This window comes from Phyllopteryx taeniolatus, chromosome 3, assembly GCF_024500385.1.
Source record: "Phyllopteryx taeniolatus isolate TA_2022b chromosome 3, UOR_Ptae_1.2, whole genome shotgun sequence".
Taxonomy (NCBI): Eukaryota; Metazoa; Chordata; class Actinopteri; order Syngnathiformes; family Syngnathidae; genus Phyllopteryx; species Phyllopteryx taeniolatus.
In genome coordinates, this window is record NC_084504.1 from 6,035,738 (window position 1) to 6,063,142 (window position 27,405).

At 40.8% G+C, this 27,405-nt stretch overlaps 1 long non-coding RNA gene across 1 annotated transcript in view; it reads left to right on the forward strand.

Annotated features, from left to right (window-relative positions):
* Positions 1-3,635: 3,635 nt before the first annotated feature.
* LOC133474564 (uncharacterized) overlaps positions 3,636-27,405 on the forward strand; it is a 33,521-nt gene continuing 9,751 nt past the window's right edge. Inside the window, exons 1-2 of the long non-coding RNA XR_009787555.1 lie at positions 3,636-3,743; positions 5,095-5,178. This is a non-coding gene — a long non-coding RNA (uncharacterized LOC133474564). The remainder of the gene's footprint in view (positions 3,744-5,094; positions 5,179-27,405) is intronic.

Sequence of the window (27,405 nt, forward strand, 5' to 3'; positions counted from 1 at the left end):
TGTAAATGAGCACTGACATGTCAATGGTATCACCCACAGTTACTCTTGACGGTGTCTAAGGCTGAAATGCAAAGAAACATCAAAAGAAAGTATTTAGCGGAATAAAAAACTAATACAGGTTGGATTTAAGACTTAAAAAGAAGTTTGTAGTAGTTGGTCAGCATTTTGTTGACGCTGCAAAACACTTTAAATTGAAAAAAGAAACAGCAGTTTACATAAATAATTAGGCAGTAAAGTAAATTGGACTTTAGAGCTCGGTTCAACAGGAAATTAGGAAAAAAAAAAATAATGTTCAGAAGACTGCACATCTGACAAGAAGGAAAAAAAGGAAAATTATATAACCGAGTTTCAGAAATGAAAAACAAGTATTATATTTGGCATTCAGGATGAGTGGAAACCAGAGCCGAAGGCTGCATTTCCAAATGAAGCTTCTCAGATTGATCTTGGCTCTGCCCTGGATTAGCACAGAGGGGGGTTGGTACACACTTTTTCTGAAAATTTGTGAAGGCAAGGTTTCCTTTTCCTGGGGATTTCCCTATCATGTTACTGATGATAGAATGAAAAATGGAGCAGAGAGCTTAGTGGGGACACAACATGGAAAATGAATGGATAGCAGTGGTTAATGTGCATCTGAAAATCAAGTGAGTAGCACTGGTCAGCCAGGCACAGTGAAATAGAATGCTCCTCGGTTTCCAAAAATGAGGGTCATTTCTCAAATGTGTCGACAACCAGCAAGATGGACTCAACCTGCCAATTACCACTGCCACACAAACCATTTAGACCATTTAGATATATCTCAAAGTCAAATACAAAATTATTTTATGGGAAGCCATACCATAACCAGAAATGTCGGCCTAATCAAAAAAGCCAACGAATGTCACACATTAGCCCTCACTTGACTCCTTTAAAATATATTTTCCTCTCTCTGTCTCTTCCATCTCTCCATCTCCCCTCTGCAGCCTTTTAGTTCAAGAAAAGCCTGTCACATGGAATCAAGTCAAGCCAAAGATATAGTTGAGCACCCGTGACAGGCTGAAAGCCACTCAAATAGGTCTATAATGAGTCTAATAATGGTGTGGGTGAGCATAATTTCCTTGAGTTGAGGCCCCAGAGAGCCAAAGAATGCACCAAATGATGACTTCAGCGTGAGCTGGCAGCCGATGATGACTCTTCATTCCCAATGATACGACAAGGCCGTCGCAGAAGGTGGACAAGCTCTGAGCCTACCATTCCCCCCGTGGGCCGAGCCCCGAGGGCTGAGCCACAGTCAGAGCTGCTCATCACTGAGCACTGGACTGGAAAATCGCACATGGCTGGTTGCTTCCAGAGGGCCTCAGATGGCTCAACAGCGACCCTGTCTCCTTTGAAATAGAGAATTTGGTGACCTCACGTTGCCCAGGGAGTATATGTTAACTGCAGCTCCCCTTCCCGGAGGGTGCAGTATGTATGTTGTTTGACTCTAGTTGAGCGTAGCATTGTATACTGTATGTCTGTGAGCGATAGCGCCCCAGAGAAACGATGTACTTATGGACAGATAATCACAGGATCATCACTGAGAAGGAAAATATGCAAATAAATGTGTGATCCAGCATTAAAGATATGTGCCCCTGCCTGCAATATTTAAATTGCAAACAGGCTGTTGGTCCAAAGAGGCTTTGAGTGAGATCACCCCAGCATTTCTTTTGGCGTTCATTTAACCTTTGTGTTTCACATATCGCTGGCGATGGGTCAAAACAACCTACATATGTCCAAATTTGGTCAATTTCATATTTTTTCACGAATCAAATGAGTCAGCCCAGGAGTTTCTGACTGAGAATGTGTGTCGCAACGGACCAATGCTGATGCCTTCTCGTGCGGACCTATTGGTCAGTCCAGATGTGTGTGTGTTATCTTTACTAATTATTGACCAATTTAAAGTGTTGAAAATGTCTTGCTCTCTTTGACGATGCAATGTTCATGGCAAAAGTGATGATTTATTTATTTAAAAAAAAAAATATATATATATATATATATATATATATATATTGTTCTTTACACTTCAGGAGTCAAGTCACCTGAGCCTCAGAAGATTAAAATGTGCACTGTGAAGATCATGTCTATACATGATAAAGAATAAACTCACTTTAGTGGCTAATGGACATTTTTAGAACACCAATTTACTTGTGCACATATGTCTTTTTATCCTTGACACCTTTACAGCTTGCAAACATACAGTGCCTCTCCACATTTTTGCCTTGAAATAAGCCTAATGTAAAGCCACATAGATTGTATCTTGAGAGGAGGAAATTTACTTCTAACGAGTCCACATTTCTGGTAATGACGTTGTTTTGGTCGTATCTCTCTTTTCCGCTGTGCCCTTGTCAATGACCCCTTTACAGTTCTACTTTTTACAATCTTCATCTTTTTCAGACATCTCTCCAAACACGTATAGCCTCTTGCTTTTTCTCTTTTGTACCATTCCCCCCCCCTTGTCTGAGGACAAACGTGTGGTTGGCACTCACACAGAGTTGTCTAAACTGAGGCGACAGGCTACTGACAGCTCATGGGCCAGAGTGGAGCGTGCCAGTAGGCAAGATTTGTGAAAATATGCACTCTGTCATTTCCTTTCCATATCCCTGACATCATCACTTTGTCAAGAAGCCAATATGTGAGTATATGGGTATATACTGCATGGGAGACTGTGTGTTTGTGTGTGCGTGTGTGTGTGTGTGTGTGTGTTTGAGGGATAAGATGTCTCATACTGTATGTGGGTGGAGAACATGATATACTGTATGCCTGAGAGTCTCAGAGAACACAGTGACAGGTGATGAATTATTCTCATATAACAACAAAGTCTTCAAAAGTTGAAGTCAAGTGATTAGATCGCTGCACTTGGCATGTTTTGAACGCACTTCAAGATTTATATGTTTTCAACACACACTTTTTGCTTTTGGTGTGCTCAACTTTTAAACAGCTCACCAAATCTACCCTCAATTTAACGTTTGATCCCTCCTGCTGGAAAGCGGGCTGAAAGATAACATTTTAAAGGAAGCAAAGCAGAAGAAAACAGCCTGCAGAAAGCCAGGGCGCTGAACATGCTCACTGTCAGCTTCTTTCGTTTAATTTGATGCCTCTGTCTCTACCGGCGGCAGTTGAGACTAATCTCATTGAACGCTAGAAATGAGTGTTGGTGACAGGGATGTCAACAGCGGTTTGTTTCGAGCTCAGCAGGAGAACAGTACCTGCCTGTGTGTCTCTGTTACACAAGTGCCCCCAGCCTTCCCTCCCTTGTGTGTCCAAGTCATCTGATGTTACTGTCAATCCCGCAGGCCAACAGCGACATGCTTAATCACTCTACACCGCTGCCCTGCTCACACACACAAACATTTCTTCTTTGGTGACAGTTTAAATAGAATCCCACCACCATTTCAAAACATCTGAGCCAAAAGCATCTGTTTCCCTTTGAGTGGAAGAGTACAATGGCAGTGGAGACGCTTCCAACAGGTGAGTGTGTACAAGTGTGTTGAAGAGCATTCCAGGTTAATGCTTAGCAGGCTGTCAGGAGAGTTACAAGATAAAAGATACATTGTTCTGTCCCAAATATGAATTCAAATTTGAACAGTAACACACTCATCATGTGGTTCCCCTAGACCAGTCTTCTAGTCATGGAAACAGGATGGAATTTAAACTAACACACGTTTTTGATGGTGGGCAAATCCCGATTACCCGTCTGAAGGGTGTGCCATAGAGAAGGCCGTTAGCAGGTGGGTTTTTTTGTTTCAATTTTTGTAATAAAGTTCATATGGGTCAGATAGTGTGATTCTCATACTGAAACAACAACAATATAATTAAGAATAACAAACAATGTTGTAACACACTAGGTAGATACATTATTTGTGGTAGTAGTCAAGGGTTATTAAATGTTTAATCAGTTAGTTATTCTTAATTTCTGGGGGTGAAAGAGAGGCTGTTGATTGGCGAAGAACCAGGAAGTGAGCGTTGTCCATGATTACGAATGCATCGGGTTGTGGTACTAATGGTTGAAATGTGCAGTTTGTTGGTCAGATTGGAATTTGAATATTGCCAAGTACTGAAATACGAGGCCAACTAGGAACAATTGAAAATACTAGGAGGCTGAAGAGATATAGTGCCTCGTATGGTTGTGGAGGCAGACATACTTCAGTGAATAAATCAGTTCCTCTCCTGTGCATATATATTGGGACATTGTGGGGAATCACATTTAATGTCCTTGTAAAGCTGCAGTGGTAACACAACTGAGCTGTGAATGTAAACATAACTCATGCTGAACTCTCTTTGAGTTTGTTATCCTTGACTGCAGATATTATTGCCTTCCTCTCGCTGCTCCTGTTGCTCAATAACTCCCCCATGGTTGTCAGTCACCCATTGGAGCCTTCTGTAAAGACATCCGGCATGGAGGAAAAGTGGTGGGGGGTGTTAACCCAGGTCACAAGTTCAGAGTAAACTGATGAGAATAGTCGTGCTTTGCGTTGACGAAGACCGCGTGTGTTGAGGTTTGATGGGGAGACGTTCCATACCCGTGTGTCGTACTTGAGTGAGTACAAATCCTCGTGAAGGCTGAAGCAGCAACAGTGCAGGCCAGATCCGGTGCAGCGGTGAAAAAGAGAATCCGATCCATCTTGATCAAAGGCTTGTGTCAGTGACAAAGGACCGTTTGTTTAGCCTCAGCATGACATGTATCTGAGAGCCATAAATTACAGGGAGAATTAGAGGAGCCTGGTGGATTTCATGCTCCTGTGCCTGTCTGTCTCTTTGGGTGCAGCACACACGTACATGCACGTATGCAAGACCACACACACTCATGCAAGGGGCTGGGGAGGGGGATGTGAATGTGACAGGAGAAGTGATGAAGGCATGTGTCAGGCAATGGATGAGTGGGTGGGGGAGGGGGGCTGTGAACCTAACAGAGGACTATGGTGAAATTGTCTTTTACTGTTAAAATATGCATTCCTAAGTGCACATGGCTCCCACTCACCGAGCACTCATACAGAAAAGAATTCTTTTTACATTATTGGAATAGTTAAAATATTTTCATTCATTCATTCATTCAAGTTCCGTTCCGCTTCTCCTCACTAGGGTCGCGGGCGTGCTGGAGCCTATCCCAGCTATCTTCGGGCGAAAGGCGGGGTACACCCTGAAATGGACGCCAGCCAATCGCAGGTAGTTAACATATTTTATATTACATGATGTATTTTTAATCGATATTCTGATGCTTTCACAGAACTGTTAGACTCTTAAAACCAAACAAACTATCTAATGAGATTTAATAAATGAAGTCAGTTTTCAGTTTTGAATGGCACTGTCAGAGAGTTCTTGAGCGCATTATATTGTGAAAGCACACATAAGTTGCACAAACACATACTTCAATTTGTACTGCACTTGGGTTTGGGTTTGATCTTCATGAATCGGTGCGAAGGCAGGTCAGAAAGGTTTTTTAGTAATTTCCCAGAAGAGTGCAAGCTGCCGTATTTAAAAGAGGGAGGTCTGCGCCGCTATGGGAGTGAACACAGCTGATTTAAACTCTGTTCAACAACAGTGGCTTCTTTCATTCCCTTTAAATGACAGCATTGCATGGACACATCTGCGCGGAAGAGGACGATGCATAATTGCAGCGATCTGTGCGTGAGTGGAGCACTGTCACTGTCAGTGGGTACGCTTATTAAATGCAAAATGAGCTGGTGACAACCACTGGTGACTTAAAGTAAATACTGTATGTCCGGGGACCTCATGTATCTATCATCCATCATCTATCTGGCCAGTGGGATGATTGATTTTTTTTTTGTATTATAATAATAATAATAATAATATTTCAAAAACTATTCAGAGGGTTTTATGCTGTTCACATATTTATGAATGGAATACGACTGACATTCACCGCACGTCTGTTGTATGCCTGTGTTCTGATCAAATTCACCAAACTTGTGCTAGACCAGCAGTCTACCCACTGCCGGACTTAGATGTGGTCTCAGCAATCGTGAGTTTAGGCCGACTTTCTGCCCCTAAATTGTTACTCCGCTGGGCACATGTCAAAGGAAACACCCTCGCTGCGCCGGTACGCCCTGCCAAATTGCCAAACTTGCACGGAGCCTAAAGCCCCTAATTTTGTGTTCAACTGACTACATCCCCTCTACCCTGGCCATCAGCAAAGTTGGAACTAATAAATAAATGAGCCCGAGTAAAGTTGCAATAATACACCGCTGTATTGGAAAGTGATGGCCCACGGAAACACAAAAACTTGGCCAGTGTGAGTGCGCACTTGATGTTTTGACTCAAGAGAGCTAAAAACTTTACATAATTTGTACCATTTAAAATTATGTGTTTTTTTAGCAGTGCATTTATAGGACAAGCTTCTTGTCTGGGTCTGTTATCATTCTCGTCTCAACACTAGCTAATGTTAATCTTTGAAAACAGAGGACAAGACTGTCCCAGTCTCACTATTAATGGTCAAACAAGGCAGGCACTGTTGTAGTGATTAAAAACTTCTTCAGCAAAGTGTACAGCTATTGCGCAGTTACTGTGTCCAGTGGAAGCCACATTACTTACCAAAAGTCATCATTCACATACAGTAGGTGGTTTTGTTTGGGAGGCCAAGCAGTTAGTGGGCATGTCCCTTGTGTTTCTGCCACCAGCAAAACTACTGACCAAGCTTGCATAATAAAGTGTTAGCCGTTGGAGATGAATGTGGGTTGTTTTGACAACGTCGTCTGTAAGTGGAAAAACAAACAAAAATGTTCCCGCTTTTACTTGTTTGTTGTCATCTAAACATATCGTCCACTATGTCAGAGCCAATGTAGCCTATGCCCCTCCCCCACTTCTCAGAAAGATATGATCATCTAACTGTGATAACCGCGGAAAGAAAACAAAGGATTTGTGGCCTCTTCTAGGAGTCTGACGTTTATTTTGAAGATATGCCTCATCTTTTTGTAAATCCATGCCATTCTTCTATTCTACTGTCCAAATATCTGTTTCACTCAAACCAAAGTGTCTGTGTGTGTGTGTGTGTGTGTGTGCGCGCGCGCGTGTGCTCCTGCGTGTGTGTGAGATGTCAAATGCCATTAGTTGCTGAAAAGGTTACAGTGTACTTTGTGTACGTCCCTTATGCAACCCTTCTGCTTGGCCTGCTTGGATGACATTTGTTTGAAGTTCTCTTCCAAAGCCATCATCTGTGTTTACTCTGTGCTGGCATGTTTGGCAAAATGTTTCAAGAGCAATTATCTAGCAATCCCAAAAATGACAGATGAATTAAGAAAAATAGTTGCTGAGTTAATGAGGCATGACGTTTGATCTGATGACTTGAAATCCTTCCAAGCCTAACACGTAGTCAGGAAATTCTGGGTGATGAAAAGTACTTGGTGGCAATTAATTCCAGCTTGTTTGTGAGTAAAAAGCATTTTGGGGTAACAAAATAATTTAGCCTTCTATGTGATACTGGGAAACATTTGTCTGGAAGGCCAGTGGAAAAGGGAAAAAAAATGTGTAATGAATTTAAATGGTGGAAAAAGAGCCACGAATTGACAAATTAGTTTGAACACTTTTGACTGTCAAGCTGTTAATTTATGACTGTGCAAACTTCCAAGTGTTTACCTTGGAAGCCTAACACAGAGGCCCACAACTCTTGGAGGTGACTGCTAAATGAAATATGAAGGCAGCTGTGCTATTTATTTATTTATTTCCTTGCCTGGCGCTTTCATAGCCCTATTTGTTTTAATCCTCATGAGTGTTGTAGGAGAAACTGATTCCTGTTCACATTAATAAAAATAATATTTTGCAGAGCGAGGTCTAATGGTCAAAATGTCACATCTATGACTCTTTCTTTTTCCTTGCCACAGACATAACTCAACAAGCTGCTCTTATATTTGCTTCGCTCCCAGCCGCCAAGGACAAAGCTTTATTTAGTTAGTCCTACCCTGACTCACTGTTGGAATATATGTAGCCAAGATGACAACGGCAACGGATTATTAAACTGCCTGGTCTCAACTTTATGACCACTTTCACCGTCTAATGAGAACCAATACAAGAGCTGTATCAAATAATAACAATACGTTGATTGAAGACTCTAAATTGCCCGTCGGTGTGTGAATGTGACTGCGAATGGTTGTTTGTTTATATGTGCCCTGTGGTAGGCTGGCGACCAGTTCAGGGTGTACCCCGCCCCTCACCCTAAAATAGCTGGGATAGGCTCCAGCAAGCCCACGACCCGAGTGAGGAGAAGCGGTTCAAAAAAAAAAAAAAAAAAAACAAACAAAAAAAAAATATATATATATATATATATTTATATATATATACACCTAATTTTAGCTAATCAGAAGAAATTCTTACTTTTAAATGAATGGTAATTGTTATTCACCTAATTTTAGCTAATCAGAAGAAATTCTTACTTTTAAATGAATGGTAATTGTTAATCAGATGATAATCCCTCAAGGGGAAATTAAATTTATACTCTGTTGTATATTTTTTGTATATAGAGAAGTTGATCACACACATGCAGACAAGCAAGGAGAGATTTCAGGGTGAAGGGGCATGCAAAAAGTGTTGCACCCCTTGAGCTGGGAGATGCCTCGCTCAAAGGCACTTTGACAGTACTCAGGAAGCAGACAAGTAGCTCTCTAACAACTAGTTCCACAACATAAAATCAACAAAACAATAAACAAACCATAATGCATGAAGGTGCAAAGTTTTGGAAAATCTTCACCTTGATTGTAGGGTAAAAAAAAAAAAAAAAAAAAGCTTTGCCTTTTTTCTACTGCCAACATAGGTGAAGTCCAATTACTTCTGCTGTGTCATGAACCCGATTTATGCCGACAAAAGAACAATCGGCCACAGAAATTGTTTGTCCCATGAACTAATTTACCAGTACTTTTGACGGTAAAGGAGCATTATTCTTCATCAGTGAAAAACCTCAGAAGCTCTTTATCTTGCTGCTTAAGTCACGTCGTCAACCTCCCCCTCCCTCCTATTCTCTCTGGGATCACTCGCCTCTGAAGCGTTTGACTGAAAACATGTGCTCTTTAATCACCAGGGTGACAGTCCCTACCCTGCATTTGTGCCTCTGCCCCACTGCAACAATAAAGGCAGGGTCATGCTCAGTGTCAGCTCCAGGCGTGGGGTTGGAAGGAGGGACAGGGAGGAGAGGATGTAAAAGATAGACAGCAAGAAAGAAAAGATAGATACAATTAATACCAATTAATTGCACATTGTTCTTCTGACTAAGTGAAAATATGCATGTATTTGTGTGTGCCTGAGTGTTTGCAGGGATGTGCTTGTTTGATCAAGATCGAGGGTAGGGACTCACAGGATCCCATGACCCTTTAACCCAGGGGACCTTGTGCTTCTGTTTGTCTGGCTGATTGACAAATGAAGGGGGAGGCAACAGGGGGCCGTGGTGTATGCGTGCGTGTGTGTTTGTGTGTGTGTGTTTATGAGTGAGAGTAAGGGTAAGAGAGCAAGACAAAGAAAGAGAGAGAGCGACGTGCAAAGTGCATGTCCATTATGAAACATTATTTTTGTGTGTCCAACGCAATTGCTCATGTGGGAGCAACCTTTTTGTGATATAAAGTGAATAATTTAAAAATCTAATAAACAGGTGTCAGCCTGTGTCTCAATATTCACACTTCAGCATGTATGGGCATGCCTTGTTATGTGTGTACAACTTCAAGCATGCAAGTGTGTATGCGTGTGAGTGTGTGTGTTTGTTTCTAAATTCTTGTGGAGTTCACGGTGAGGCCAGGCCCCATGGCGCAATGCGGGGGTAGAGGCCATTAATTACAGAGCGGTGACACTGGGACAACCGGGGCCTGTAATTGATGCCTCCTTTGCGGCAGGAGAGGCGCTCAGTCAGGCAGCAAAGGGAAAGGGTCACTCTGCAGAGAGGGTTGGGAAGGGGTGAGGGGATTGGAGCGGGGGAATCAGCTCCAAAATATACACCTTGATAATATTTCACAGATTTTAAACATGGGACTCATTTGTGTCTTAAATTAGGTACGACATCAACAATAACAGTTCTTGAAAAAACCTATAGAAATACCCAGCTGTCAGAATTAGTGACTCTGAACCCAATTTTGCACAGGGAAAAGTCTTTGACCTCCAGCAAGGTGATGTTTTTTTGTGTGTGATGGTTGTAAGTCAAAATGAATTACTGCATGGGCAACAGCATCTGCAGCTGTGTATGACTAATGTTTGAGTCAAGAAGCAAAGCCTCACTTGTGACAGGTGTGGCTATGGCGGTTGGTTATGACTTGCTACTTGAAGCTATCGTCTCTTTTCATTTATAGTTTAAATTCCGTCACTTACAGCTGATGGATGATGACATGCACATTACCACTTGTCACACCCTTTGCTGGTGTAACATCTGTTAAATTATTTTCTGTGACTGATGAGGTTTTTCACTGACCTATTGAGGGCATTTAAACACACTGACTGAGGTTTGGGACATCAGATAAACACTACCCTATTGCCTATGTGTATTTTTGACAGTTACACTAACTTCAGCATACATACGTATGCAGTGTAGCCCATTATAGAGTAAAAGTTAAACCTGCAGTATTTAACACTATATACTATGTACACTGTATACAGTATATATATATATATATATATATATATATATATATATATATATATATATACATACAGTGGGGACGGAACGTGTTCAGACCCCCTTAAATTTTTCACTCTTTTTTATATTGGTGCCATTTGCTAAAATCATGTAAATTCATTTTTTTCACATTAATGTACACACAGCACTCGATATTGACAGGTACGGAGCCCCCCTGGTGCCAAGGTATGAGAAAAATAAAATTCATTGATAATCTGTTCCCTCAGTTTAGTAATCCGTTCCCTCAGTTTAGTAAACTGTACCCTCAGTTTAGTAATCCGTACCCTCAGTTTAGTAATCCGTACCCTCAGTTTAATAAACTGTACCCTCAGTTTAGTAATCCGTACCCTCAGTTTAGTAAACTGTACCCTCAGTTTAGTAATCTGTACCCTCAATTTAGTACTGTGTTTAGGAAACACGCAGGCTAATTGTAGCCAGTCCTGCTAGTACTGCTATATAATGATCAACCCCCTCGAACTACAACAATATTGCCTTTCAGTTGAAAAAATGGGATGTAGGATATATCACGACATGACAATTTATACACAGAATTCACATGAGTAAGAATATAACATACAAATAGAATTTACTTCACTTGACAGATATACATAGGTGTATGGAGCCCCAGACATTTGCTAAACTGAGGGTACGGATTACTAAATTGAGGGTACAGTTTACTAAATTGAGGGAACGGATTACTAAATTGAGGGTACAGATTACTAAACTGAGGGTACAGTTTACTAAATTGAGGGAACAGATTATCAATGAATTTTATTTTTCTCATACCTTGGCACCAGGGGGGCTCCGTAGACAGGAAACAAAATTGAATTGTTGAAATTTTTGCAGATTTATTAAAAAAAGAAAAACTAAAATATCACACAGCCATAAGTATTCAGACCCTTTGCTCAGTATTGAGTAGAAGCACCCTTTTGAGCTAATACAGCCATGAGTCTTTTTGGGAATGATGCAAGTTTTTCACACCTGGATTTGGGGATCCTCTGCCATTCCTCCTTGCAGATCCTCTCCAGTTCTGTCAGGTTGGATGGTGAATGTTGGTGGGCAGCCATTTTCAGGTCTTTCCAGAGATGCTCAATTGGGTTTAAGTCAGGGCTCTGGCTGGGCCATGGAGTTCTTCTGAAGCAACTCCTTTGGTATTTTAGCTGTGTGCTTAGGGTCATTGTCTTGTTTGAAGGTGAACCTTCGGCCCAGTCTGAGGTCCTGAGCACTCTGGAAAAGGTTTTCGTCCAGGATATCCCTGTACTTGGCCGCATTTGTCTTTCCTTCGATTGCAACCAGTCGTCCGGTCCCTGCATCTGAAAAACACCCCCACAGCATGATGACGCTACCACCATGCTTCACTGTTGGGACAGTATTGGACAGGTGATGAGCAGTGCCTGGTTTTCGCCACACATGCCACTTAGACCAGATAATCTTATTTCTCACCATCTTGGAGTCCTTCAGGTGTTTTTTTAGCAAACTCCATGCGGACTTTCATGTGTCTTGCACTGAGGAGAGGCTTCAATTGGCCCACTCTGCCATAAAGCCCTGACCGGTGGAGGGCTGCAGTGATGGTTGACTTTCTAGAACTTTCCCCATCTCCCAACAGAATCTCTGGAGATCAGCCACAGTGATCTTTGGGTTCTTCTTTACTTCTCTTACCAAGGCTCTTCTCCCCTAGTTGCTCAATTTGGCCGCACGGCCAGCTCAAGGAAGGGTTCTGGTCGTCCCAAACGTAATCCATTTCAGGATTATGGAAGCCACTGTGCTCTTAGTAATCTAAAAAGTGCAGCAGGTTTTTTTTGTAACCTTGGCCAGATCTGTGCCTTGCCACAATTCTGTGTCTGAGCTCTTCAGGCGGTTCCTTTGACCTCATGATTCTCATTTGCTCTGACATGCACTGTGACCTGCAAGGTCTTATATAGACAGGGGTGTGGCTTTCCTAATCAAGTCCAATCAGTATAATCAAACACAAAATGTAGTGCAAAAAATATAAAAATATAAATAACCACCAATCATGTTCTGCCTACTTTGGTTAATGAAAGCCAATACAAAATTATCCCTTTAATAAAATAAGAATGCTCATTTTTTTCTTAAATTATCATGGTTGAAGTTTGCAATGATGCACAACCTCACAGTAACAGACAGAGGTGTTTCTGTTGTTTTGGTTACCTTGTCAAATGAGAGTAAAATAATATTAGAAATACCTCTTGCTCTTGCATTGTATCTTTTTCAGATGTGACTGAATCAATGAATGTATGTTAATCTTACATCATTCTCCCCAAAAATATATTTCAAAATAATAAATATGTTGATGGAGATTGTTTTTCTCAGTCAAGTTGGGGAGATGACGCAACCATATGATACCATATTAGATGAAATGAGCAACATATCACACAAAAGTCTTGAGCGGAAGCAGCAGTCAGATGGAGACTATGCCCCGCTGTCAGCTGAGGAAGAGCGATGGGCTGCCAAGCAGATGGACTCCCCCTTGTGAGGGTCCTTTCACTTCCTGTGGTTGTCCTTTGATCTGCCTGATGACTAATGACTGCTCTGTGAAGAGCAAGGCAGGCAGACAGAGATCCCTATGTATGTGTTTGTGTATGTATGAGAGAGGGCTTTTACATGCAGCACAGGGGGCCCCTCTTTGGAGGCTTTCAGTCCCCCCTGCTCAGTTTGCTCTCCTGTAGCAGCAGCAGATGAAGTGGAGGAGAAGAGGTGTCTGAGGAGACAGGGGTGATTGAGAGAGGCCAGAGAGGGAGGTCAGACACGGGGCAACAGGGGACCCGATAACCCACACACTGTGACGGTACACACAGATAGCCTACATGACCTGAAAGGGTGAACTGTGATATCCACTGAAGACTTCACTGATGATGGAAGTTAATAGAATGCAATCAAATGAATGGGATGATTTGGGTATAGTATTCTTTTGATAGAACACTGATGGATCTCAGTGTACAGTTACACTATAACATAGTATGACTTTGTATTTTTGAAAGGTTTCACATCCAGGTAATAATACAGTGGTACCTTGACTTGCTAGTTTATTATGTTTCATTGGGAACTCAAATTTTGGCTTACGATTCGCAACACAAAGCAGAAAACTGACCAAGCAATGGCTCATAACTTGAAAAATTCAAAAGTTGGGGCAAAACAAGGACATTTTATACAAACCAGAAAAATGTATGAAAATGGTGTATTATGCCTGCTTGGTGCCCTGCGATTGGCTGGCGACCCGTTCAGGGTGTAACCCGTCTCTCCCCCATAGTCAGCCGGGATAGGCTCCAGCACGCCTGCGACCTTAGTGAGGATAAAGTGGTATGGAAAATGGATGGAAGGATGGAGGCATGCTTGGCCAGTAGTCAGGGTCTATGTCTGCTAAATGTTGGTCCTAACAGCCTTTCTCCAAAAGCGCTTTTGAACACTCCTTATTTGTGGTTTAATGATTTGACATTTGCACTTTGTGGGCAAACACAGGGGTGTCCAAACTTTTTCCACATACAGAAAACTAGAAGGATGCAAGGGCCACTATGAAATTATTTTAATTTATGAAACATGACAAAAGCGATCTATCATGCAATTAAATATTCTTTATGTACAGTATTATCAAAATTTTGAAAAACAACTGGGCGGCACGGTGAACGACTGGTTAGAGCATCTGCCTCACAGTTCTGAGGACTGGGGTTCAATCCTCGGCCCCGCCAGTGTGGAGTTTGCATGTTCTCCCCGTGCCTGCGTGGGCACTCTGGTTTCCTCCCACATCCCAAAAACATGCGTGGTATCTTAATTGACAACTGTAAATTGCCCATAGGTGTGAATGCGAGTGCGAATGGTTGTTTGTTTGTATGTGCCTTGTGATTGGCTGTTCAGGGTGTACCCCGCCTCCTGCCCGATGATAGCTGGGATAGGCTCAAGCACGCCCGCGACCCTAGTGAGGAGAAGCGGCACAGAAAATGGATGGATGGAAAAACAACTGTGTCACAGCTTCCGGTTAAAGGTAATAAGGCCAATAGTTTAGTATTTTACAAGATTTGGGGTGGCCGTGGCCCTGTCTCCCAATAGAAGAGTTCTGCCCCTGCCCTCAGCAGATCTCCACATTCGGAACCAAAACAAGAGCAATCTGTTGTTAGCTTATAATTTTTAAAATAGTTACTTGAGGATCTGATGTTCACATATTGTATCTAGCTGTGGAGCAAAGTGGAGCAAACCATTTTTGCTTCCTAAACTGAATTATCGTTATTCACCGTTACAAAGATATTTATTTATTTATTTTTTTTTTTTGACTGTTTTAGTTACCAATTTATTATTTGTAGTAGAGGTCAGAGGTGTCGGACCCATGGGATGTGGGTGTTGCATCCTTCCAACTTTGGACCGACCCTTTTCACGTCCCCTCTTTTTGAAAAAAAAAAATGCAGGCCGTGTCAAAAGTTGTTGTTAGTGTATGTCATGGGCCACTAAAAAATGGACAGCAGTCTGTCTGCAAATGGCCCCCAGGCCGTAGTTTGGACATTCCTGGATTATAACAATCCTGTGACGTATGAAAAACTTTTGATTGAAACTTTTCAACTGCCTGCCTCCAAAAACCTTTGATGCTTTTTCAAAATAATATTGTGTTGTGTTGCTTTGTGCCCCTTAGATGACATCTTCCTGTAGAAGCTTTTGTTTTTCCACGGTGACAGTAAAAAAAATGCGCCCCCGGTTACCTTTGCAAAGAACAGACAGAGGTATGGAGTCACTGCCGCAGCACCGATGGAAAGTGAAATGAAATGAGAACCAGGTGTGTGATGAATGGGAACAGGAGGGAACAGACAGAAAGCGTAGGAGGTGGGTGAGACCTGACCTAAGCAAAAGGCTAGCAGGGCAGTCAGGGGTCAGCGGGTACAAGAGGAGGGGTTGGTGAAGGTGAGGAGGTGAATCGAGGCTAGAAGACAGGGGGGTGATGTGTTAGTTTAAACAGGTCACCGCTCAGCTAGTCACCGGGGGAAGTGTCAACGTGCTAGCTTATGATTGGTTGACCGCTTAGTCGGCGTGGCACTTTGGCCACTTTCGCTTTGGCTGACTGCTGTTGCGTGTTTCATGTGGATTCATTGGTCTCGATCCGAATGAGTGACAGTGATGCTTTGGTGGGATGTCTTTATCGCAGCAATTACTGTAGCCAGGCCTTTTGTTGCCTTACTGCCAGCCCTTGGGAGAGATCACACAGGCTGTCAGTCAGAGGCACCTTCCCACAGAGACACCGAGAGATTGACAAACACAGATTGACACATTGCTGCTGGGGCTGTCTGTAGTGTAAATGACTGCTGCTGTTTCAGCATGGGGTTAATGAACAAAGATATTTTACTCCTTCATTGGCTGATAAAAAAATAAAAATACATACGTAAATTAAGAGGGTACTAAAGTTGTTGTTGTCATGCGATACAATGGGATTTGCTATTTAGGTATATCTGATGGTGTACATTGGGGGAGGGAAAAAGATTCGTACATGACACAAAGTAAGGGGAACTTAATATTTGACATTCAAGCAACATGGCAGTATTACAAACCACATGACGCCTTGTTTCCACTTGTTGATTTGAAATGCCCTTTCTTGATGGCCTGCTAAAAGGTATCAGGTGACTCAATCATTTCAATAAGAAAATAAAGCATCATGGCTCAATGACTAAAGTGTCAGTGAATGGCAGCATTACACCAAGAGGGTTACAACCATGTACAAAAAAACCCCACTCCTTTGTTCTCTCCTTTGTTTTTTCTGTCACTCCCTTTTAAAAACTTTGTTCCGTTCGACTGAACGACTGTAATTCTCAATAAATATCCATCAGAATACAAAGAAACCACAGTGGCAGCTTAAAAAGTCCACGGTGACACACTAAAACGGTTCCGGCATAAAAGGGATACAGATCTTCGTTTCTGCTTAACGTACCAGCCGAACAGGACAAAACAAAACACAAACACACACCATTTAACATTCAGATCAATAATATCGGCCTGCAATTTGTCCCCAGGACTCCAGTGAACTTTTAACACTGACAACTGTGCTTTGAAGAATGCAAATATGATCCACCCCTCTTAAAACGTTTATAGGGAAGGCAGCAGCACAGCGTCTAAACACTTGAAGGTGATTTATCACCCACAAGATCCTTCGGCGTGGGTTAAAAGCAGATGAGGAGCAAACTGGTCTGGATCAAAGATAAACACAAATAAATCTGGTGAAAAGGAGATGGAGAGAATTGGGCAATGGGCCTGGAAGGATGTGGAAATGGGAGGCGGAGGCAAAGAGGGGAGTGGCGGTTAGTTGATTTATGGGCCTTTTGGTATTTAAATCACCCACATACAACACCCCTTCTTGTGAAACCTTGTTCCTGCTTTAGTTTAACCCCTGGTTGGTCACTCGCATACTCTGGCAACGATTGCATTATTAACCCTGGTCAACCAATAGGATTGCTCTGCCACCCTCTCCTCAATCATGACCAACTGCAACGACAGCACTGGAAACACGAAAGCCAAAAAGTCACACCAGTCACCCCCGACAACTCATTGTCTGAAGGCTTACTTTTGCACTGCTACTAGAATGGGGTTACAGGGTGTCAAAATGATGTAATGAAGGCTGCCAAGCCATGAAAGGATGGCTATGTTTCATTTTCCAAGAAGTGTGAAAGAACAGGAGGAAGGAAAGAGACGTCTGGAAGGGATAGGCAGCGGGGAGAGAGGGAGGCGGTGAATGAGCAATATATGAGTGTTGAGAGAGCAGAGGGGGGAAAGAAGGAACGCCAAGGCTTCAGGTTTGATGTGGGCGTTTTTTTTGACAGCTATAATTCTCCAGCCTACAGAATTTCATCAACACAAGTTGTGTTAAAGCTTTGCCGCAGGGCTGCGGCCCTTTCAAGTCTCAAGCTCTGACAGGTAGATTTATTAGTCCTGAAATTTGTACAGATCAGGCATCACTCATGGCAAACTGTCAAAATGTCAAGGCTGCAATGGGCCCCTTTTGCTTTTTCTATGCCTTTCTGCAGGGACAGAAGGTTTCTCACCACAAATCCAGCATGAAACATTATCGCTGTGTGAGCCAGAATATGAGGAGCAGAATTCAGATCCCACTTAAGTCATCGTATCCAAACACTTTTGACATCAAGAGGAAATAAAGAGTGACATAAATCATGGAGAAGTACATTTGTCAGAGATTAGCTGAAAAAATTATGCGGGAGTTTTTTGTTTTTTTTGTTTTTGTTTTTTTTTGCCAGCTCTGGTTACTTTTTTAGGCTTTCTTAAAACTTGAGTAAAACCTGACTTTGCCACACATCAAATTATCTCATTGTTTGGAGCCACAAAGGCTGTGTAAAAGTGCACATGCAGAACTGGCGGTTTCAGTGCATTCTGTCTGGAAGGGACAGGCAAATAAATCCTCTATAGTTATGCCTCCGGTGTGACAATTTACTGGTGATGCAGTGTGTAGCCAACAGCACACCATTACATGTGGGGAAATTATTTTAGTCATAGCAACATCATTCAAATGTATCTTCATCATTACTGCTTAACACCAAAGAATTCTTATTGCTAATACAATAATTGCCATACACATTATTTGCTCATCCCTCTCTCCGTATATCTCTCTCTCTATCTGCATCTGAACCCAACCAGTCAAAGCAAACAGCATTCCCGCACGGAATCTTGGTTGTGCTCGTGATTTCTCCCTTACAGGAACTTGTTCCTTGCCACTGTCGCCATAGTGCTTAATCATATGGGGTTCAGTTCTTTTTTTAATGTATGGAGAACTTGGTTCAATACCTTCTGCAACTCTTTGATGTGAATTGGCGCAATATAAATAAAATGGACTTGAAAGCAACTTGAATCACATAAATTCTTCCACAGAAGGGGTAGAGGCCATAAGTCAGGCAAAGGTGTTGAATGAAGGAGGAGAAGGAGGATGTAAACACAGGCCATGTGCAGGTTAACTTCAAGCGACTAGATTTATGACCTGGTACAAAGTGTTGGTTCTCAATAGGATGGTCCCACCTACTGAGGTGTGTATGAAATTAAAAAAGAAGGCAAAAGAATGGAGGAGGAATGAAGCAGGTTGGAGGAGGAGCAGGCCTGTTGCTAGGGGAGGGAACTGAGTCGGCTTTCTTGACTGTCTGTTACAAATTCCCTTTAGCCTGACATCTGGTTCTGATATTTCAGAGATAATTAGTCTTATTTGGGTTGTCTGAAGATAAATCTATCAGCCACCAAAGAACACAAACATTTTGAAAAATGAAAGGAAGTGAGGCAACACATTGCCTGATGTTAAAATAAATCATTTCAACATGATTAAAAACCTATGATCTCTTGATGGGATTGAGCAGTTTGGGTTAGTGTAGAAGACCTGCAGGGGTGCCTTTTGTCTGCGTTTTAATTATGGGGCCTTCCAAGTGGGAGGCTTTCCCCCCATCATGTAGCAGAAAAAAGTATTGCATTTAAGGCAAACATCTGTAAAGAAAACCTTGCAGCAGCTTCATCAGGCCATTTTTTTTTTGTGTTCGTCTAATGCAGGGGTGTCAAACTCATTTTTGTCGTAGGCCACATTGTTGTTATGGTTACCATCAGGGAGCCCTTATGACTTTGCAACCACATAAATGTATAGTCGTCTGATCATATTCCGTAATTTCTCGTCTAAAACGCGCACCCAAGTATAATACGCACCACCGAAGTTGACCACAAAATTCTGGAAAACCCTTCTACCTATGTATAATTCATTTTTAAAAATCTAAAAGTATTATCTGTATTTTGTTAGTTTTTTCAAATAATTATTCTGAAGTTAAGCACTTCATTTTAACAGGTAATACTTTCTTTGTATTTACTTGCTCTTATTTTGAAATTCACAGCCCTACTTTTATATAGTAAATGAGAAAACACGCAGTTGTGCTCATATGTTTGATTACCGGGGCAGAATTTGTAAGATGTGTACGGATCTTTAAAGAATACATGAAGGGCCAGGCGAAACACATTTAGTTTTATTTTAATGGGATTCAAATTAAACTGTCGAGCATTTCAGAAAAGCATTATCATCAAACAAAACATAACCATAAAGAGATTAATGATGGTTGTTCAGTCATCAGTCGTAATAAAAAACAAACAGTATTTCACAAATTCTGCCAGTGTATGCAAACTTATGAACACAACTGTACATATTATGCAGTCATATGTACCCCTGTCATATTGGAATGAAAGTGTAGGCTACACCTTTTTCATAGCCTCTAGGTGGCGCTGACATATTAGAATGAAAGCATACATCTTTCTCATAACTGCAAGGTGGCAGTGGCATATTGAAATGAAAGTGTACCGCCTTTTCATTACCTCTAGATGGCTGCATACATTTATAAAATGGGAAAGTGTTTTTCCATTTCCTCCTATACCTATGTATAATGCACACCATTAATTTTTGACATTTTTTTTGCCAAAAATTTGTCCAGGTATTTTTTTAATTTATTTTTTTATTTTTTACATCAGCTTAGTTTTCGTACAGCTGAAAATGGTCTAAAACCCAACCATATCTGCCTGACCACGTCACTTCTAAGTTTATTTTAAAATGCTTGCAGTTTCTCAACATTATTAGAAGTGATGGAAATTTAAAAGTTTGGTCCAGAAGAACATGAAGTAGACGCACATGATTTGCTTCCGCGGGCTACAATAAATGATATGGCGGGCTGGATCTGGCTGGATTTGACATGCAACATAAACCTTCCGTGATCTATTTTATCATATAAGTAAATATCGGTTATATGCTGACATGTTACAAGTTTTTAGTTTGATAGAATAAAGAGCTGTATCGTAATTTTACCAATACATTTCTGACACTTTTCTGTTTCCATTATGAAATTTTGGTCATGCAGGAAGTCACAGCTAAAATGGAATTTCTATTAACGAATGGGCCTCAGTACACAGTGCACACATACCCTAAGTGTAATCATTTGGTGTACCAATACTTTTGTCCAAATAGTGTAATCCTCTGTTCCCGTTTTTCAAAAGTTATCACAAGTCAATAAAAATTATGATCTTAGTCTTGCTGTATACAGCAAACTGAAATACTTGTTGGTCAATGGAGGCCAAGAACAGGGCTGATTTGCATAAACCACTAACAGTGTCTCATGACATTTGAGAAAGTGTGGTGTTCATTGAAATAAACTTGCAAATGTCAGTTTAACATCCAAAGCATCTTTTTCACACACCCTGCAATTATATTAAAGAGTATTCCAGGTGAAGTACATAATACAATGGATTAAGTCAGCCTTGTGCTGAGGTTGAGATTAAAAAAACAAAAACAATGACTGGAAACCAAACTGGTATCTGTCAATGACGAAAAAAAAGGGAAGATGAAAGAAAATGTTAAGGGAGTGATGATATCTCTTCTAAGCCTGGGGCAAATACAGGTACATGCACATCCACACTCATGCACACCAACACACAACCTCTGACAGAGTTATAATAAAACCTGTCCGTCGCGCTCTCTTTTGGTAAGGTGTGAGTGATGGCCTGGATAGATTTCAGGCTGAGCTGCGTACTAAGACACACACACACACACACACACACACACACACATACACACACATACACACACACACACACACACACAAACACACACACACGCAGACACACACACACACACACACACTCACATTCATACATGTGAACAGACAGGCAGACAGACGAGAATGAGTGACACCCATACCTCATGTTGTCAGATTTCTCAGGGCAAACGTCCGGACCGCAATTGTTTTATCTCAAGCCTAAATTCCAAGTAACACTGAACAGGCTAATTAAGCCTAACTTTGTACTGTGTACTGTGAACCAGAACAGGTCAGAACACGTCAAGTACAAAAGTGATTTTCTTTACCTTTGAGTAACATCTCGGCAGCTGCATTGATACCGGCAGCTTTATGACCGAAATGTTACTAAATGCTTGTTTACGTTGCCCCAATGCACGCTATCTGGAACATTCATTCGCTCTTTGTTGGATTGGCATGTAACCTCTGCTTTACTGGGTGAAGTTCGGTTATCTTGCGAGTCCTCCCTCCGAGTTCCTGCTTTCTAGAATAGCCACGGAGTGTATGAGTAACATTTGAGACAAAGCTTTTGAGCCAGCTTCCGGAAGAATGTCCGCATGTCTCGGACACTCCGATGAAGTGCGGAATGCAGCTGTTGGATTTATCTTACCCAACATTATAAAAAATAGACACAAAAGGAATGAAGACGCTGGTTTCTTTTTCTCATGAGGAGGGCGTATGGGAGATTGTTCAGATCACAGCCTCTCAACACGCTCTAAACAATCCCCCCCCTCGCTCCTGCTTTTATTTGAAATAGGAGGGATTTAGAAATCATAATGTTCTAAGCAATAAGACAACACAAAATATTTGATAATAAGAGGGTTTTTCCCAGACATAGTATTCTAAACAATAAGACACGACACATAATATTTGATAATAAGAGGGTTTTTCCCAGACATAGTATTCTAAGTAATAAGACACAACACATAATATTGAACCAACACCTGTCACGACCCGACCACATCCGATCACGTCCTTGGTCCAGGCGCCCTTCCATCGGATGATGCTGAGTCTTCTTTTTGAAGGCGAGACATCTAAAATTGTCCATTATACTAATGCAAGCTAAGCAAATAAATGATAACTTCTACAATTTATCTAACATTTCCCTCCTGTTTATCATGTATTTGCACAAATTCTCATATCATCACTTCATTTCGATTTTTAACTGTAGAATCATTTTTATGAAACAAATACATTTACACTCAGAGTAAACTTGTCATATATGAATGTTGTAGTTTAAACATTGTAATCATCTGTATCAGGTAACAAATCAGGTAAAGCAAAATCATCATTATCATCATAATCATCATTATCATCATACAGTATACATCAGCTCCATACGATTTCTCCATCGGGGTTATGGCTGTGGTGATTAATTTACTGATTAATGCCAGAATGCATGGGATACAACAACATCCACATAATGTCAGAATGGCTGCAAAAACAGCAATTGATATCAATATTGGTGTAATTAGGGTTTTATATTTACCAAAAACGTCCATTCGAGCTGTCCCACAAGGAGTGTTGATTGAGGGTCCGTAGACCATCGATGGCTCTGGTCAAGCTGCCATCTGAAGCAGTATTGTTTGTTCTCCAAACATACCGCAAACACCTCCCTCTCTTGCGAGGAGCATGTCGACAGCTATGCGGTCTTTGGAACGTCCTTGAGCTGCTCGTGCACAGCTTTCAACCCACTCTGAGTCCAATTTCCTAATCTCTGTACATTGAAGTGGATGTAGTTTATCCCATCAACATTTTTATTAATCGTACACCACCAGCATATGAAAGACTCAAATCCTCCTGCAACCTGGTCACCCAATTTGTATTGATTAGGAACCCCCACGAGGAACACCTGGCGTTGATGTATGTTGGATTATTTTGCCCCTGCCATGACAAATCTCTTTTTTGTATATGTTTTTACATTGGACAAAAACATTGGTGCCCTTTCCATTAAATCTTGAACAGGCATAGGGTATACTGACACATGCAATATCAAAGTGATAATAGCGCATAATCTAGATATATCTTTAGGTAATCTATCAAACAGTCTATCATCTCCGCACCATCACCAGATGTCGCTCCGTGACACTGGCACAAAATTTGGTTTGACTTTTAAGATTACTTTAACTGTGTGTCGTTCAGTGGTCCTAATTTTTTTTCTCCTTTATTAATCATGTTTATACAAGTGAAATTATTTGGTGCTACTAAAGTAGAAAACATCGGTTTGTGTTTATCTGCTTCTTTTACGGGATATATAGGATCCCATGATTTACAAGGAACCAATCATCAGTAGTTATGTTGTTAAAATTAAATTAAAATTTGTCCACCTTTCTTTGAAGTTTTCAATGGCATTTTTGGTTTAACACTGTTCCTATAACACAGTACACAATATACAATACACAATATAACACAAGCCGTTTTGCTTAGGTTAAACTTCTTTCTATGTTCTTTTGCTGTTTTTTTTTTTTTTTTTTTTTTTTTGACCAACTGGACCAATCATAACTTGTTTCACCAATGAGGTGTTCCCATCCAAAGCCTATAGTTGCATACCAGTCATATCCAAATCCCCAATTCTGCCCATTCTCTTGAGCATCATTGGTGAGAGCCGCATATGGAATTATGATTAAAGCAGCTTGATTTTGGGGGGCACAAAATATTAAACCTTTTTGCCGCGTTTGGAGGCCATGTCCACAATTTTGATCATCAGCTGTACTCCTTTTGATACGAGTTAATGATTTGAAATTTATTTATTTTTTTAATTATTGGGTTTGTCATATTGGTCCAGTTGGTAGGTGATTTTCTATCTAAAAAATGGGTTTTATCATTGAGGGTGGGACGTCCCATGTACCACAAAAACAAAACCAACATCATAGTAGCCAAAGTTGCTACGTAACAACTTAGCGAATCTCATAACCAACGTGGGTGTGCCTTTCTGCTGAGTTCTCACTAAAAGGGTTGGTGTCTTTTTTCTTCACTGACCAGCAAGCGTTTTCAGAATCTACACATCTGCTCCCGCTCCGTTATCAGACTTTTGCTCACCTTCCCTGTTTGAGTACTCAGCTGAAATGACTCTTTTACAGTGTGTTAAATGAACCCACGTGTTTCCCTCTGCTATTTTTTAGGGCTGTAAAGTGTCAATCTATCTGTGCCACCAACCCTTTTTTTTTTTTTTTTTTTTTTTCTTTGCTAATGTAAATTTCATTTTGTAGTTTTGCACTTTGTTTTTCACAATAATTATGGTCTTGTTGTGGAATACTCATATTGGCTATCAGTATAGATTGTACCATCTTTATTTATCATTAGTTTGCATGCCTCGGTTAATGCTACTAATTCAGCAGCTTGTTCAGCCAATTCCTGTCAATCATGCTGCGTGCCTTCATCAAGTAAGGGTATTAGTGTGGCTGGATTTAAGGTTGTGAGAGCAGACACTGTATGTGGGACCTTAAGGGTGAACTGCTCTCTAGTTGAAAAATAAGCTATTGGTTTTAGCTTATCACCATATTGTTGTGTAAGTATGGAGGTCATGCAATAGCTTTTACAATCTACCATTTGAATGAATGTTTTATCATTAAATTTGGAAGGCCTAGCGCAGCACTGGACACCAAATGTTGTTTAATGTCACAGAAGGCCTTTTCTGCCTCTGTACTCCATTAAACAGGTGATGTCATTTTAAGGTTGTTTTTATACATTAATTTTGACAATGGTGCAACAATTTCTGCATAGTTTGGAATCCATGCTCTACAATAATTTGTCAGACCTAAAAATGATTATTATATGTTTCTTCGTCTGTGGTTTAGGATTTTTTAAGACTATAGCTCTCCTGTCTTCTAATATAGTCTTTCCTCCTATACTTAAATTATGGCCTAGATATTTAACTTGTCTTTTACATCATTGCAATTTATTTTTTGTTAACTTTATGTCCCTCTTCTGTTAGATGATGCAGTAAAGTCAATGAATCCTTGCATGTCTCTCCATCTGTAGATGCCAGAAGACATGCGTGTTGTCATAACTTGTGAATAATTAGTTAGACTTTCACAGTAACCTTGCGGTAATCTAGTAAAAGTATATATATATATATATTTTTTTTTTCTCAAATGTGAATGCAAACCAAAATTGACTGTTATTTTCTATTGGTACTGTAAAGAATGCATTACTTATGTCTACTACTGTAAACACAGTAGCGTCTGGTCTTAATGAATTTAACAATGTGCGTGGGATTGGTACGCATGCTGCTCTCTGTATTACTGCAGCTCATCACATTCTTTTTTATCTTTTATTTTTGTGATAAGCTACAAGGCTGCAGACAACAGGGCCTTCCCCATGTTTAACTGTGGTTTGTCTGGGATATCGATTGTGTAATAGAATGTACTTTCTCTGTTTTCCAGTGTTACATCGAGGTCCTCTCTTTTTAATTTATGTTTAATTCATGTTTGAGTACAAGTCCTAGTTGGAATAAGCCGTCTCTTCCCAACAAATTCACAGGGCACTCCGGGACTTCGAAAATGGGCATTCTACAAGGTTATTTCAGGTTTTTCAGTGTCCAAACTCAGAATGTCCTGTAAATTGAAATCCACCTCCTCATTCTCTGTAATGTTTACACAAGAGGATTTGTTGAGTTGGGAAGCAGGCTGGCCTAGTCATGCAGTAGTTTGTCCGTATTCTCTTTTATTTTTCTTTTTTTCTTTTTTAGGGCATTCACGTGCAATGTGGCCTTTGTTTCCACAGCACCAACAGATGGTATTATCATAATAATTTCGATTTCTACCATATCTTACTCTCCCACGGTCTCTGCCGTGTCCTCTAAAATTATCTCTCTCTCTGCCTTGATAGTATATTTCTGCTTCTTCGTCGAGGAAGACATCTATCTTCTCTTTTTGTTTTTTGTCTAACACTCTTTCTGCGTGGAGGGCATGATTAACATATTCCTCCAGAGGGCCAGTTGCTAGGTTTATCCAATGTTTATCTACCCATCTGTTAATGTGTTCTTTTGAATTCGCATGTAAAGCATTTTTTAACTGTTGTTGATAAGGTGTGATGCCGGCTACGGCCTTTTTCACATCCTCATTAGTCCAGTTTAACCAGAAGAGTAAGTCGTCAAATCCATCTTTTTGTATTTGTGATATATCATTTTTGTGTCGACACTTTATTTCGTTTTGAAGTTGAACTATTTTTTGCGAATTTAGCTGGCCAGCGAAACCGTATTTGGTTATCCACGTGTTTAAATCTTCTATTTTGAAATGGTTTTGTAGTTGAACATATTTCCAATCTTTACACGTTAGGTCTATTTTTTGATCCGGTTTACTGTTATTTATTCCCATTTTTGTGAATTTGGAAGTCAGTTCATTTGCACCTAGAGTGACCTAAATACTGACTTTATTCAAAAATGACAGGGTGACAATAAATGTCTGAGTTTTGGTAATTCTCAAGCTTCTACCCTAATTGGGGCGGAGAATTCTTGCCTTTACTTCCAAACTCAGTTGTCACTTACAATCCCGTCTTAGACATTCATACTTTTACACATACACACGATATTAATAACGTTTTTATAAACACACGAAAACACGGAAACACAGAAACACAGCAATACGGAATTTAAGTACGTACAGGACCCCGCCGTCCCCACGGATTTTATCGGATTCCGTCGTCCATCTTGACCACTTGCCAGTGACTAGTATTACACAAGGTTTGTTCTGCCGCAGACTTCTTCGTCGCGCAATTCACTCACTCTTTAATCCTTTTTTCCCAAAAAATTATTATTATTTTTTTTAAATTTAACTCACCACTCGTCTTCAATCCTGTGGATTGTCGTCAACCTTCAGATCCCAGTTGAGGAGGACGAAGACCAGTCCCGTAAAAGGGTCTTACTTGCCGTGGCCACGGTCTCTTAACTGGAAGTCGGCTCCACAACTGGAATCCTCGGGTGTGTTGACATCCGGCTCGAAGGACCAATTTAATGTTGGATTTATCTTACCCAACATTATAAAAAATAGACACAAAAGGAATGAAGACGCTGGTTTCTTTTTCTCATGAGGAGGGCGTATGGGAGATTGTTCAGATCACAGCCTCTCAACACGCTCTAAACAATCCCCCCCCTCGCTCCTGCTTTTATTTGAAATAGGAGGGATTTACAAATCATAATGTTCTAAGCAATAAGACACAACACAAAATATTTGATAATAAGAGGGTTTTTCCCAGACATAGTATTCTAAACAATAA